Consider the following 11,905-nt stretch of genomic DNA (forward strand, 5'->3'; position numbering starts at 1 on the left):
CTTTCCCACCCAAGGGCAGTATAGTAATCCCTGTACTATCCAGATGCCCACTTTCTGGACTCCCCACTTACCGGACATTGTGGGCCTGGACCTTCGGAACTCAAGAATGGCCAAAAAAGGGAAAAAATCCCCCCATAATCTGAATTTTTTCCCACCCATAATTTGAAATTGCCACGTGGCACCGAACAGCTGTTTACACCATGGCCCCTTCACCCCTTCCTTCCACCCCCCTCCCCAGTCACAGTTGCCATTTGGCATTTTTCATTACCAATTGTGGGCCAATTTGGTATTGAAAAGTTCGTTTGGTAGTGAATCAGCATGATCCATTACCATACAGATTCTTCACATGTATGAAGATATAGAGAATGGAGACGGTAGACTGTCTGCTCTCTGATTAATCTGCTAACATACATAGCACAAAAATAAACATGCTGTTGATTACAAGGAGAGTGATTATTTCCATTTGTACATATAATTAGTGAAGAACAAAAGCTCCTTTTAAGAATTTGGTAATGAAAAGTTAAATTCGGTAATGAAAATTGAGGAGTTTGGTAATGTGGCCAAGCTCAGATCTGGCAACCCTGTCCCCAGTTACTGCCTAATCATCATCGAGGGTAGATTTTCATTGCAATGGATGCCGCACGTGCTTGTTTTTGTGAATAAACAGTGAATAAACTGCAATACCTCGCCACGGGACCACATGGGAATTTACAGTGTTGTGCAGTGTTAAGAAATTTGAATTTCGTGTGCAAAGGATTAAATGTGGAATGCAAAGTGGCGGTTGAAACTAGCGTGGCGCATTTAAGAACGGAATGTGCAGTGTTAAATAATTATAACTCACAGTGCAAAGAATTAAGAGTAACACAACACTGGTTTACTGTACGTGCTTCAAGAGCATTTTCACAACTACCAGAGCCTTAGAGGCGGCGGCCACAGACGTGCTGTAAGTACCCTGTACACTTTTAAGTATTTTCCATACTTCTAATTCCTCATTCTCTGGTTCCTTTTCATTGATTTCATGCTATATGTCCATTATTGGTGTGAACAATGTCTTAAATAGGTTTATATACGTGCTAGGCATGTCTGGTAGGGAAATATTTTGGTGGCTTTCAAAGTTTGGCTGGGTTAAGGTCCATAAGTACCAGTCCAGCAGGCAGGGGCCCACTTTCCAGATGGGACCACTTTCCGGACATGCCTTTGGCTCTATTACATCGGATAGTGGAGGGATTACTGTATATATAAACTGTATATGTCACCACCACAGTTTGAAGGTGAAATCAGTAAGTTTATCTTCTTTAGAGGTGATTACAACAAAGTCCGAGAAAATATAAGGCTAATAAACTGGAGACATTGCTTGGTTTAGATGTGCATGAAATGAGTGATATAATGAAGAAGAAAAATACTAAAGGAATAAAGGATTTCATACCAAAAAAGACTATATACCAAAGCGATGTAGAACAACCGTGGTTCAACAGCTAAAACTGCATGATCATGGGGTTACTGAATTTGACTTCATATACTGTGTATGTCACCACAACAGTTTGAAGGCAAAACCAGTATGTTTAACTTCTTTAGAGATGATTACAACAAGTTCTGAGAGAAAATAAGGCAAATAAACTGGAAAGAGACAATGCTTAGTTTAGATGCGCATGAAATGAGTGATATAATGGAGTAGAAAAATACAGAAGGAATAAAGGATTTCATACCAAAAAAAGACTATAAACCACAGAGAAGTAGAACAACCATGGTTCAAAAAAATGCACAAACGGCTGTGAAAAACAAACACTGCATAGGCTAGATATCTGGAAAACCAAAACTGGAGAAAACAGAGAATATGTTTAAAAAAGAAATGTTTGTACCAAGTCACTGCAGAAAATAAGGAAGTACAGTAATCCCCGTACTTTCCGGACCCCCACTTTCTGGACTCCCCACTTACCGGACATTGTGGGCCTGGACCTTCGGAACTCAAAAATGGCCAAAAAAAGAAAAAATCCCCCCAAAATCCGAATTTCTTCCCACCCGTAATTTGAAATTGCCGCGCGCCACGCGGTGCCAAGCAGCTGTTTACACCATGGCCCCTTCCTTCCTCCCCCCCTCCCCAGTCACGGTTGCCATTTGGTATTTTTCATTACCAATTGTGGGCCAATTTGGTACTGAAACATTCGTTTGGTAGTGAATCAGCATGATCCATTACCAAACAGATTTTTCACATGTATGAAGATATAGAGAATGGAGACGGTGGACTGTCTGCTTTCTTTGATTAATCTGCTTACATACATAACGCAAAAATAAACATGCTGCTGATTATAAAGAGAGTGATTATTTCCATTTGTACATATAATTAGTGAGGAATAAATGCTTCCTTTAAGAATTTGGTAATGAAAAGTTAAATTTGGTAATGAAAATTGAGGAGTCTGGTAATGTGGCCGAGTTCAGATCTGGCAACCCTGTCCCCAGTTTCTGCCTAACCTTCGTTCAGGGAAGACGTCCATCACAGTGGATGCCATACGTACTCGCTTTTGTGAATAAACAGTGAATAAACTGCAATACCTCACCATTAGACCACATGAGAATTTACAATGTGGTGCAGTGTTCAGAAATTTGAATTTAGAGTGCAAAGGATTAAGTGTGGAGTGCAAAGTGGCGGTTGAAACTGGCATGGTGCAATTAAGAAGAATGTGCAGTGTTAAACAATTATAACTCACAGTGCAAAAACTTAAGTGTAGCACAATGCTGGATTACTATACGTGCTTTAAGAGCATTTCAAAACTACCAGAGCCTTAGAGAGTTAGAGAAGGCAGCCACAGACATGCTGTAAGTACAGTAGCCTGTACACTGCTATGCCTAAGTATTTTCCATACTCACTTCTAATTCCTCATTCTCTGGTTCCTTTTCATTCATTTCATGCTTTATGTCCACTATTGGTGTGAACAGGGTCTTAAATAGGTTTAAATAAGTACTATGCATGTCTAGTAGGGAGTTATTAGGTGGCTTTCAAAGTTAGGCTGGGTTAGGGTCCTTAAGTACCAGTCCAGGAGCCAGAGGCCCACTTTTCAGACAGGACCACTTTCTGGACGTGCCTTTGGCTCTATTACATCGGATAGTGGAGGGATTACTGTACTATGAACTGAAGCACTTCAGTGCGGTAAAAACAAACCCTAAAGCACTGTATAAATACATTAACAGCAACATGAGAATAAAAGACCATGTAACCAAATTAGAAAAGTCTGATGGTACACTTACATCAAATACTGAGTAAACAGCCAATGTATTAAACTACTTCTTCCATTAAGTACTGTATTCATAAATGAGGACTAAGATGTGATCTGGCTAAGCAATTTTCTGCATCACCTTCACTGTGACCATGTACGAGAGCCACTAGACTTCTGTTCTGAGGAATACAAGGCAGTGATTAACTTCATTCAGATTGACAGAAACACTGACAAGGGCATACTCTGTGTACTAAATGAATATAAGGCACCAAGACCGGATAATACACACCCAAAAGTATTAAAGGAATTAGCAGAGGAACTTAGTGAGCTACTACCAATTCTGTTCAACCACTCAATTCAATTTGCTACCAGACTGTACCAAGGAGCTGGGAGAAGGCTTTAGTATTCCTATATTCAAAGGTGAAAGCTGAACCACACCAGGAAACTACCGTCCAGTGAGACTGACGAATGTCATTGGAAAGTTCTCGAAGATACAATAAGGGACTTGTTTCATCGTTTCATTTTTAAAGGCTCCAACATGCTTGCATGCGTCGGCCTTGGTCACCTAATGGCGGCTCTCCATGCTGCACGATCCATTGCAGCCTCCCTGTTCAGTCCCTTAACCCTGAGGTCACACTTAATGACCTCGTCCCATGTCTTTCTCAGTCTACCCCTCATAACCCCACCCCCAATATTAACACTTCTCACCTTCCTCACCCAATTATCATCCCCCATCCTCTCCACATGTCCAAACCATCTTGATAAAATCTCTTGAGGACAGAAATGTACTATGCAAAAACAAACATGGGTTCAGAAGTGGGAAACAGTGCTTAACAAACATACTAGAAATGCTGCAGGATTGATCAGACATGCACAACAATAACTATTTTCCAAGATGTAGTCTACTCTGATTCTGCCAAGGCCTCTGATACAGTTCCACATGCCAGGCTAATTTACAAGCTGCAGAAACTGGAGTGGGAGGAAATGTGCTGGGGTGGATTGAAGATTTTCTGACAAACAGAGAGCAAACTGTCCAAATAATGGGTGTCAAGTCTGACTTAAGGTATCAAGTGGCATCTCACAAGGTTCAGTACTATGTCCCTTGTTGTTAGTATAAATTAATGACCTCCCAAAAATAGTGAGCTCAACATGCAAAATCTTTGCAGATGACAAATATATAACCAAGTCAATACATCAGGACACCAAGTAATACAAAGCAAATTAACAATATGGTAGAATGGTCTGATAAGTGGCTGAGATTCAATCCTGCTAAATACAAAGTTATGCATAGGCTATGGGAAGGAACAATCCACAGTACACCTATGACATCAGAGAGGTGAATACATGAATCTACATCAGAAAAAGTTCCTGGGGGTACTATTTATCGAAAAATTAAATTTGACATACACATGGGATCGTGTCTACAGCAAACAATATCTTTGGACTTATGAAGAGAACATTCAAGTATTGGACGAATGAGGGCTTCACCACCATCTACAGGACATATATCAGACCCCACCTGGAGTATGCCATTCAAGTATGGTCTCCCCAACAAAGAGTTAAACTACAAAATGTTCAACGAAAAGCCACTAGGACAATCCCACATTTCAGACACCTTACCTATGAACATCTTAAAACTCTGAAAGTCCCAAAACTAGAGGACCATAAATGACGAGACATGACTGAAGTCTAAGATACTGGAAGAAAATGGGAACATAAATCATTTAGACTTCTTTCAAAGGACAGACCAGTGTGCAAGGGAACTCAAGACAGCTGTACAAAAAGCGATTCAGTAAATCACAAATCGGAAATATTCGCTCCGAGTAATCAATCACTGGAACAGACTCCCTGAGAATGTAGTGAGTGCTCCCTCAATAAATATTTTTAAGGAATGGTATGATAAATACATGGTACAGCTGGAATGGAGGCAGGCAATAGGATCTATATAGGTCAAGAGTGAACCCGCGGATTTTACTGGCAAGTCTTTACCTTTCAATCTTGACAAGTGCACTGTACTACGATGTCGGAAAGGCCCAATAGATTAGTCCATTGACTCACTTCAGCATTATCACATAAACAAAAGTGTAGAAACTACACCAAGACTTGGGTATTGTGGCTGACAGTTCTCTGATATTCACTCACACAGAAGAACTACCGAGAAAAAAGCAGCAGACCTGGTAAATAATTTACTGAAATCCTCCCTCTTTCGTGACCGAGATTTTTGTTGACTGTTCAATCCTACATCAGACCACTCCTGCAGTTTGGTTCCAGTGTATGGAGCACTGGGTACCACAGTGACCTAAGGCTTCTGGAGTCTGCACAGTGCAGATGGACTAAGCAAACCAATGGCATGTCCGAGTCTAGTTACGCAGATAATCTGAAAAATCTAGACATGTATAGGGAGACTGATCAGAGCTGACATTAAATGCTGAAAAAACTTTCATCACCAGTCCTCAAGTGCACAGCACTCTTTCTTCTCTTCCTTCATTAACCCACACTAGGGGCCACTGATTCGAGGTGGCCAAGCCCCGCACTTCAGCTAAGTGTAGACGCAGATGTATAGGCCTCTGGAATCCCGTCAGATGATGCTGTTAGCACTGACTCAGTTTTATCATTTAAAAAGTCCCTCCACTCACAACCGGAACTAGGTCACATCTCGTCTATTCTGATGATGTGTACAGGTCATAAGAAATGGGGCTGGCGTGCCAGCAGGTATGGGCTGCCCTAATTCTTGAAAAGCCAATTCCTACCGAGCCATACTCTTAAATTATAATGGGGTAGCCAACCAGGTGAGTTAATCAGGTGAATTGGTGGGTTGCCTATGGAAGTATTTTGGATGTGGTTTTGGTTGGCTTATGCAATTTATTGGTTTCATGCAAATCTGATTTTGGCACAGAGGATAACTTCAGATTACATTTAGTCTGGTGCTGACATGAATCTACTTATCTGGCCTTCCATAGTGTTTTTTTTATTAGGTTATTCTAATTTATTTTCCTTTACTTGATCAGTTTTTATTCTGGTACTGTTGGCGTTTTAAAAGCGAATTCAAATGTTTTATGTCCTCCTTTATCAATGAACTTGATTCTAGTTTGCATTATTATTTTTTTGCTGTTGAAAATAGATTTAGTTGTACTATCTTTTAAAATGGAAATTGAACATTTTAGTTAAGGGCATTATATACGGCTACAATTACATTTGCCATTTTTTTTTTTTTATATAAGGAGAGGTTATATACTGTTATGATGTCTATGTCTCATTACGGTATATACTTATTTTGGGTGTATTCAGATTCATTTTTCTGGGCACTTTTTTTTGGGGGGGAGGGGGAATTTATCTGCAACTTCAGGGGTGACAGTGATATTTGGTTTGTGGGTGATTTGTTAGGTTTGGCTTTGTTAGGAGGGGGGATACTGTACATAGGCTTAAAAAAAAAAAAAAAAAAAAAAAAAAAAAAAAATGACATTTCATTTCCTCTAATCACTACAGTATATAACTGAGCAAGTCTTGCAATGAATAAAAATGCTAAAACACAAATTTGGCTCAATGTGATCACAATTGTCTTTGGGCAAAAAATTTTTTTTTTAAGGTCATTTCCAAACATGCAAAAAGTGCAAAACTCAAATTATCCATCCTAAAATCACCAGAGAATATGAAATTCACCCTGACCAACTCCATAAATTCAAAACTATAATGTCTGAGGGGAAAAAAATGAAAAACATGAAGATGGCTTAAATAATATTGTCCTTGAACATCAGGGGTGAAAAGCATGGAAGCAACTCATCCTTGGCTAACTCTTACATATCCTCTAACATGCAATTAAAAAGGACTTTGCTGATTACTCTTACATATCCTCTAACATACAATACTCAAAAATACAAGACGCCGATACTAAACACCATACAAAACAGCACAAGATTATTGAGGTGAAAGGCAAATATCGTGAACAAGATGCTACGGATCCTAACCATAAGTCAACACGATCATTTGGCGATTTTATATACCTTAGAAGAGACATTCGTACTAGAGGGGTTTAATGTATCCTAAATTAATCCCCTGCCTACCATGGTCTCTTCACAGGTAAAAAAATAACCGTCAAATGGGAGGAAAATCGAGGTGGAATTTTGAGGTATGCATAACGCCATACTGGAAAAAGTAGCTGTAAAATACACCAAAACGCCCAAAATAGCTTAAAATAATCCACCACCTACTTAATTTTAGCCTCAATTTTATTAAAAAGTTCTACATTAAGTAGTGATCCATCTAAGAATATAATAAATATATAAAAACTTCCAGAACCTTACCGTGAAATGCAAACCACAGCACACTACGCCCTCTCCGCCTGTTGAGGTGACTCTGACGTGGCAGCATCAAACCAGGGTTGCCAGATCTGAACTCGATCACATTACCAAAAACCTCAATTTTCATTACGAATTTAAACTTTTCATTACCAAATTCTTAAAGCAGGCATTTATTCTTCACTAACTATACACACAAGTGGAAATAATCCTTTACCTTATAATCAGCAGCATGTTTACTATTTTCACGCTATGGAGACTAGCAGATTAATCAGAGAGAGCAGACAATCCACCGTCTCCATCTTCTGTATCTTCATACATGTGAAAAATCCGTCTGGTAATGAATCATGCTTATTCATTACCAAACGGATATTTCATTATCAAATTGGCCCAGATTTGGTAATGAAAAATAACATATGGCAACCTGCATCACCTGCAGGGGCTTCCGCTATCTACCCAACAGACATACGATTAAATTCTGGAAAAAAAAGCCATATTCTTGCTTTCTACTAGTTTTTCTACTTTCTAATTATCAGTAAACTAATTACTGATCATTACATAGCACCAAGATGACATACAGATAAGGATAACAATAATAAATAAGAATTTTTCTTTGAAACTGCCAGGCGTATTATTAAAACTTGAAAAAGCACCACATTCCTATTTCCTGGAACTTTTTCTGCTTTCTAAATATCAGTCTCATCATTACTGGTCATTAAATACCACCATGATGACATAAAGGACTCATCTAACTGCCAAACGTACGACTCAATCATGAAACAAGGCCATATTTTTGTCTTATGCTGCTTTTTCTTTCTAATTATCAGTTAAATAGTTATTGGTTATTAAGTAGCACCAGAACTACGTATAAATGGATAACAATGATATATAACGATGATAAATGAGTTCCCCCCCCCAAATCACCCATTATCATTATTGGCTAAAACTTTATTTCTTACTACCTTTTCTGCCTTGTTATTATTGGATAAATAATTATAAATCATTTACTAGCACCACAGCATGTCATAACTAAGAATAACGACGATAAACGAATTTTTCTCGCTTTATCAAAACAACTGGAATAAAATCATTAATTGCTTGAAAAATACCTTATTCTTTTTCAGCTTACTTTTCGTGTCCTATATTTAAACGATAAATTTTTTAGTGATCATTTATTAGCACCACGATGACAAAAACAACAAAAAAAGGAGGCTTCCAGTATTATTCAACGTTAATTTCTATCTACCAACCAATATATCAATATTTATCAGTTTATCTCCCTACGCATCTGCCTACCTACCTACCTACCTACTTACCCACCTATCTATTACTCTATCAACCTACCTACCTACATCTATCTACCTACGTACGTATTTGCCTACCTACCTACCTACCTACTTACCAACTTACCTCCATCTATCAATCAATCACTCTATCTACCTACCTACCTATCTTTACTTATCAATCTATCCCAATGTATCTATCTACCTACCTACATGACTATAAATATCCATCTATCTATATATCTACATACCTATTTGCTTACCTATCTACTTTATTCTCAATCTTCCTACCTACATACCTACTTATCTGCCTACCTATCAATCTACCAATCTCTATCTATATATCTACCAACAAAAAAAACTCGTTAACCTTTTGCATCTCAGTTGATGGCCAAGTGAAAACTGGCGCGCTGATTCGATTAGTAACCAAGGAGACTCATGGGTAGATTGGAGGGTTGATTTGACTAGTAACTAAGGAGACTCATGGCCAAGTGTAGTTAGATTGGAGGGATGATTTGACTAGTAACTAAGGAGATTCTTACGACTCAGTATTCTAGTTTCATCATCATTCTCTCTCGCTCTCTCTCTCTCTCGTCATTAACATAATATAGTGCCCATCACCTAAACGATTAATTCATTCTCTCTCTCTCTCTTCAAGTCGAATATATATAACTTTCTGAAGAAGTAAAATATACTCTCCTAAAAATTATAAATAAATAATGAGTCCCTGAATTGAAGTGATGGACTTCATTTTGAATATTTAAACCTTAGGAACTTGAGGCGACATAGGAGCTTCTGAACACCTCTACGTTAATTAGTTTTACAGAACGCAGAAGAAAGTCTATCTATCTATCTATTGCCAGACGCCTCAATCCCGTTTGGGGTGGCCACAAACAAATCGCCTCCAAGTCGCCCTGTCCCCCGCCATTTCACTGCCCTGCTCCCAACTCACACCCTCCTCTCTCATATACCTCTCCACCCCATCCCTCCATCTCATCCTCGGCCTCCCCCTCCCTCTTCCCCCCTCCACCTCACTCACATACACTCTCTTCGTTAGTCTTTCACCCTCCATCCTCTCCACATGGCCAAACCACCTCAGTGTGTTCCTCCTAACGCTTCCTATCACATCCACATCCACACCACAACGCTCCTTTATATCTTCATTCGTCAGCCTGTCTCTCCACGTGACTCCACAGGCTCCTCTTAAATAACTCATTTCCACTGCTCTCACTCTTGACTTGTGTCCTTCCAACAATGTCCAAGCTTCACTTCCGTACGTTAGAGTTGGTATCACAATACTGTCATGTAGTAACTTTTTCACTTCCATGCTCACTTCCCTGTTTCTTATCACTGCTTTCAACGAACCAGCAACCTTTCTTCCCTGCTGTACCCTTTCAAGCACTTCACCCTCCAAACCTCCATCCTTACTCATCACACTACCCAAGTACTTAAACGTACTCACATTTTCCAATTCCTCACCATCCAACCTCGCTGTACATTCACTAACCTCATCTCTCTCAAAGACCATCACTTTACTCTTCCCTACATTCACCTTTAGATTCCGTTTGTTACACACTCTCCCAAACTCATCCACCAAGCCTTGCAGCTCCCCTTCGTCTTCACTCAACAACACAGTATCATCTGCAAACAACAGTACAGGGAGTTTCCAAACACTATCCTCTCTCACCAGGGCCACTCCAACATCCACTACCCTACCTTGTACCTCTTTTATTACCCCATCCATGTACAGATTGAACAACCATGGAGACATGACACGTCCCTGTTTCAAACCAACTTTCAAAGAGAAAAATTCACTTGGTTCACCATCCACACGCACTGCAGCCTTTGCACCATCGTACATACTCTTCACAGCATTCAACAACTTCCCATCTACTCCCTTTTAATTTGATGTATTTTCCTGCCATGGGTGACGTATGACCCCTGAAAAAACAATAAGACTATAATAAATATTTATTGTCTATTGGCTTAAGTCATATTTTTAAGGTTCTTGTTTGTCAGTTAAATACTTTTTCATTTAAAGGTTTGAAGAGCTAGTGACAATTAAACCCTGATCATTCTAAAGATTCGTGTGGCAATTTTTATACATTATTCTTAAAATTTGGATTGTCATCAAAAACTATTTCCACTTGCTATGAAACATGCTTAAGAAATATTTTTGCGGTGACTGAAGTCTCAACCTTATTTTACGAATTAATTTATACTCTGACACTAAGGAAAAACAATAATATTAAACAGGGTGTATCCTATAAACACCCGCAGGGTTAGTTTAGTAAGCAGTGTTGGACCTACCCTTGACAAGACACGAAAATATTACATACGCTCTTAACCCTCAAGACTTTCAGGCGCAATTAAAAAAAAAAAAAAAAAAAACAGCATCCTAAGATTCATTAACATGCCGTGGACAAGAAATGGTCAACTCTTTGATAAGGATGGACTTTACTAAAAATCAATAGCTTCACTCCCTCGAACAAGAAAAAAACAAAATGCATAATTGTCTAAAAACCAGAGTGTAAAAAACTGAAGTGAGCCAGTATACAGAAAAATTGGGAAATGATTCACAACTGCAGTGTGGAAGTCAGTGCTAAGATCATGAGTAAATTACTTTGGATGACTGGAATATTAGGAACACTGTGTCTAGAAACCAAAACAGAAATCCAAGTAACACACACACACACACACACACACACACACACACAAAAAAAAAAAAAAAAAAAAAAAAAAAAAAAACACTAAATACACCTTAACGCATCACCGAAAAGGAGGGACTACCAGACTGCTTCAGCCCATCATCATCATCAAAATCTAATCAACCACATTAACTTGATGCATAACCTGCGTGTGCTGCTACTACTACTAAAACACTTACCCGTGCAATGGTCGCTGCCTGCATATTGGTGGTCTGGACTGACAGGTTACCCTCATCTCCTCTTGCAATCTATCTGTCACCCATGCCTGATGAGAAATAAAGGATATGGATGAGTAAAAATACGCTTTAACTTTATTGGATGTGTAAATTTGAATAAAGGTGTAAAGATCCACATAGCCGGGCTTATATACCAGATTTTAGTACTAAAGTGCTACGTTACGTTTGGTA

This window comes from Coenobita brevimanus, chromosome 29 (genome assembly GCF_032717465.1).
Source record: "Coenobita brevimanus isolate Jiangsu-jjx chromosome 29, ASM3271746v2, whole genome shotgun sequence".
Classification (NCBI taxonomy): domain Eukaryota; kingdom Metazoa; phylum Arthropoda; class Malacostraca; order Decapoda; family Coenobitidae; genus Coenobita; species Coenobita brevimanus.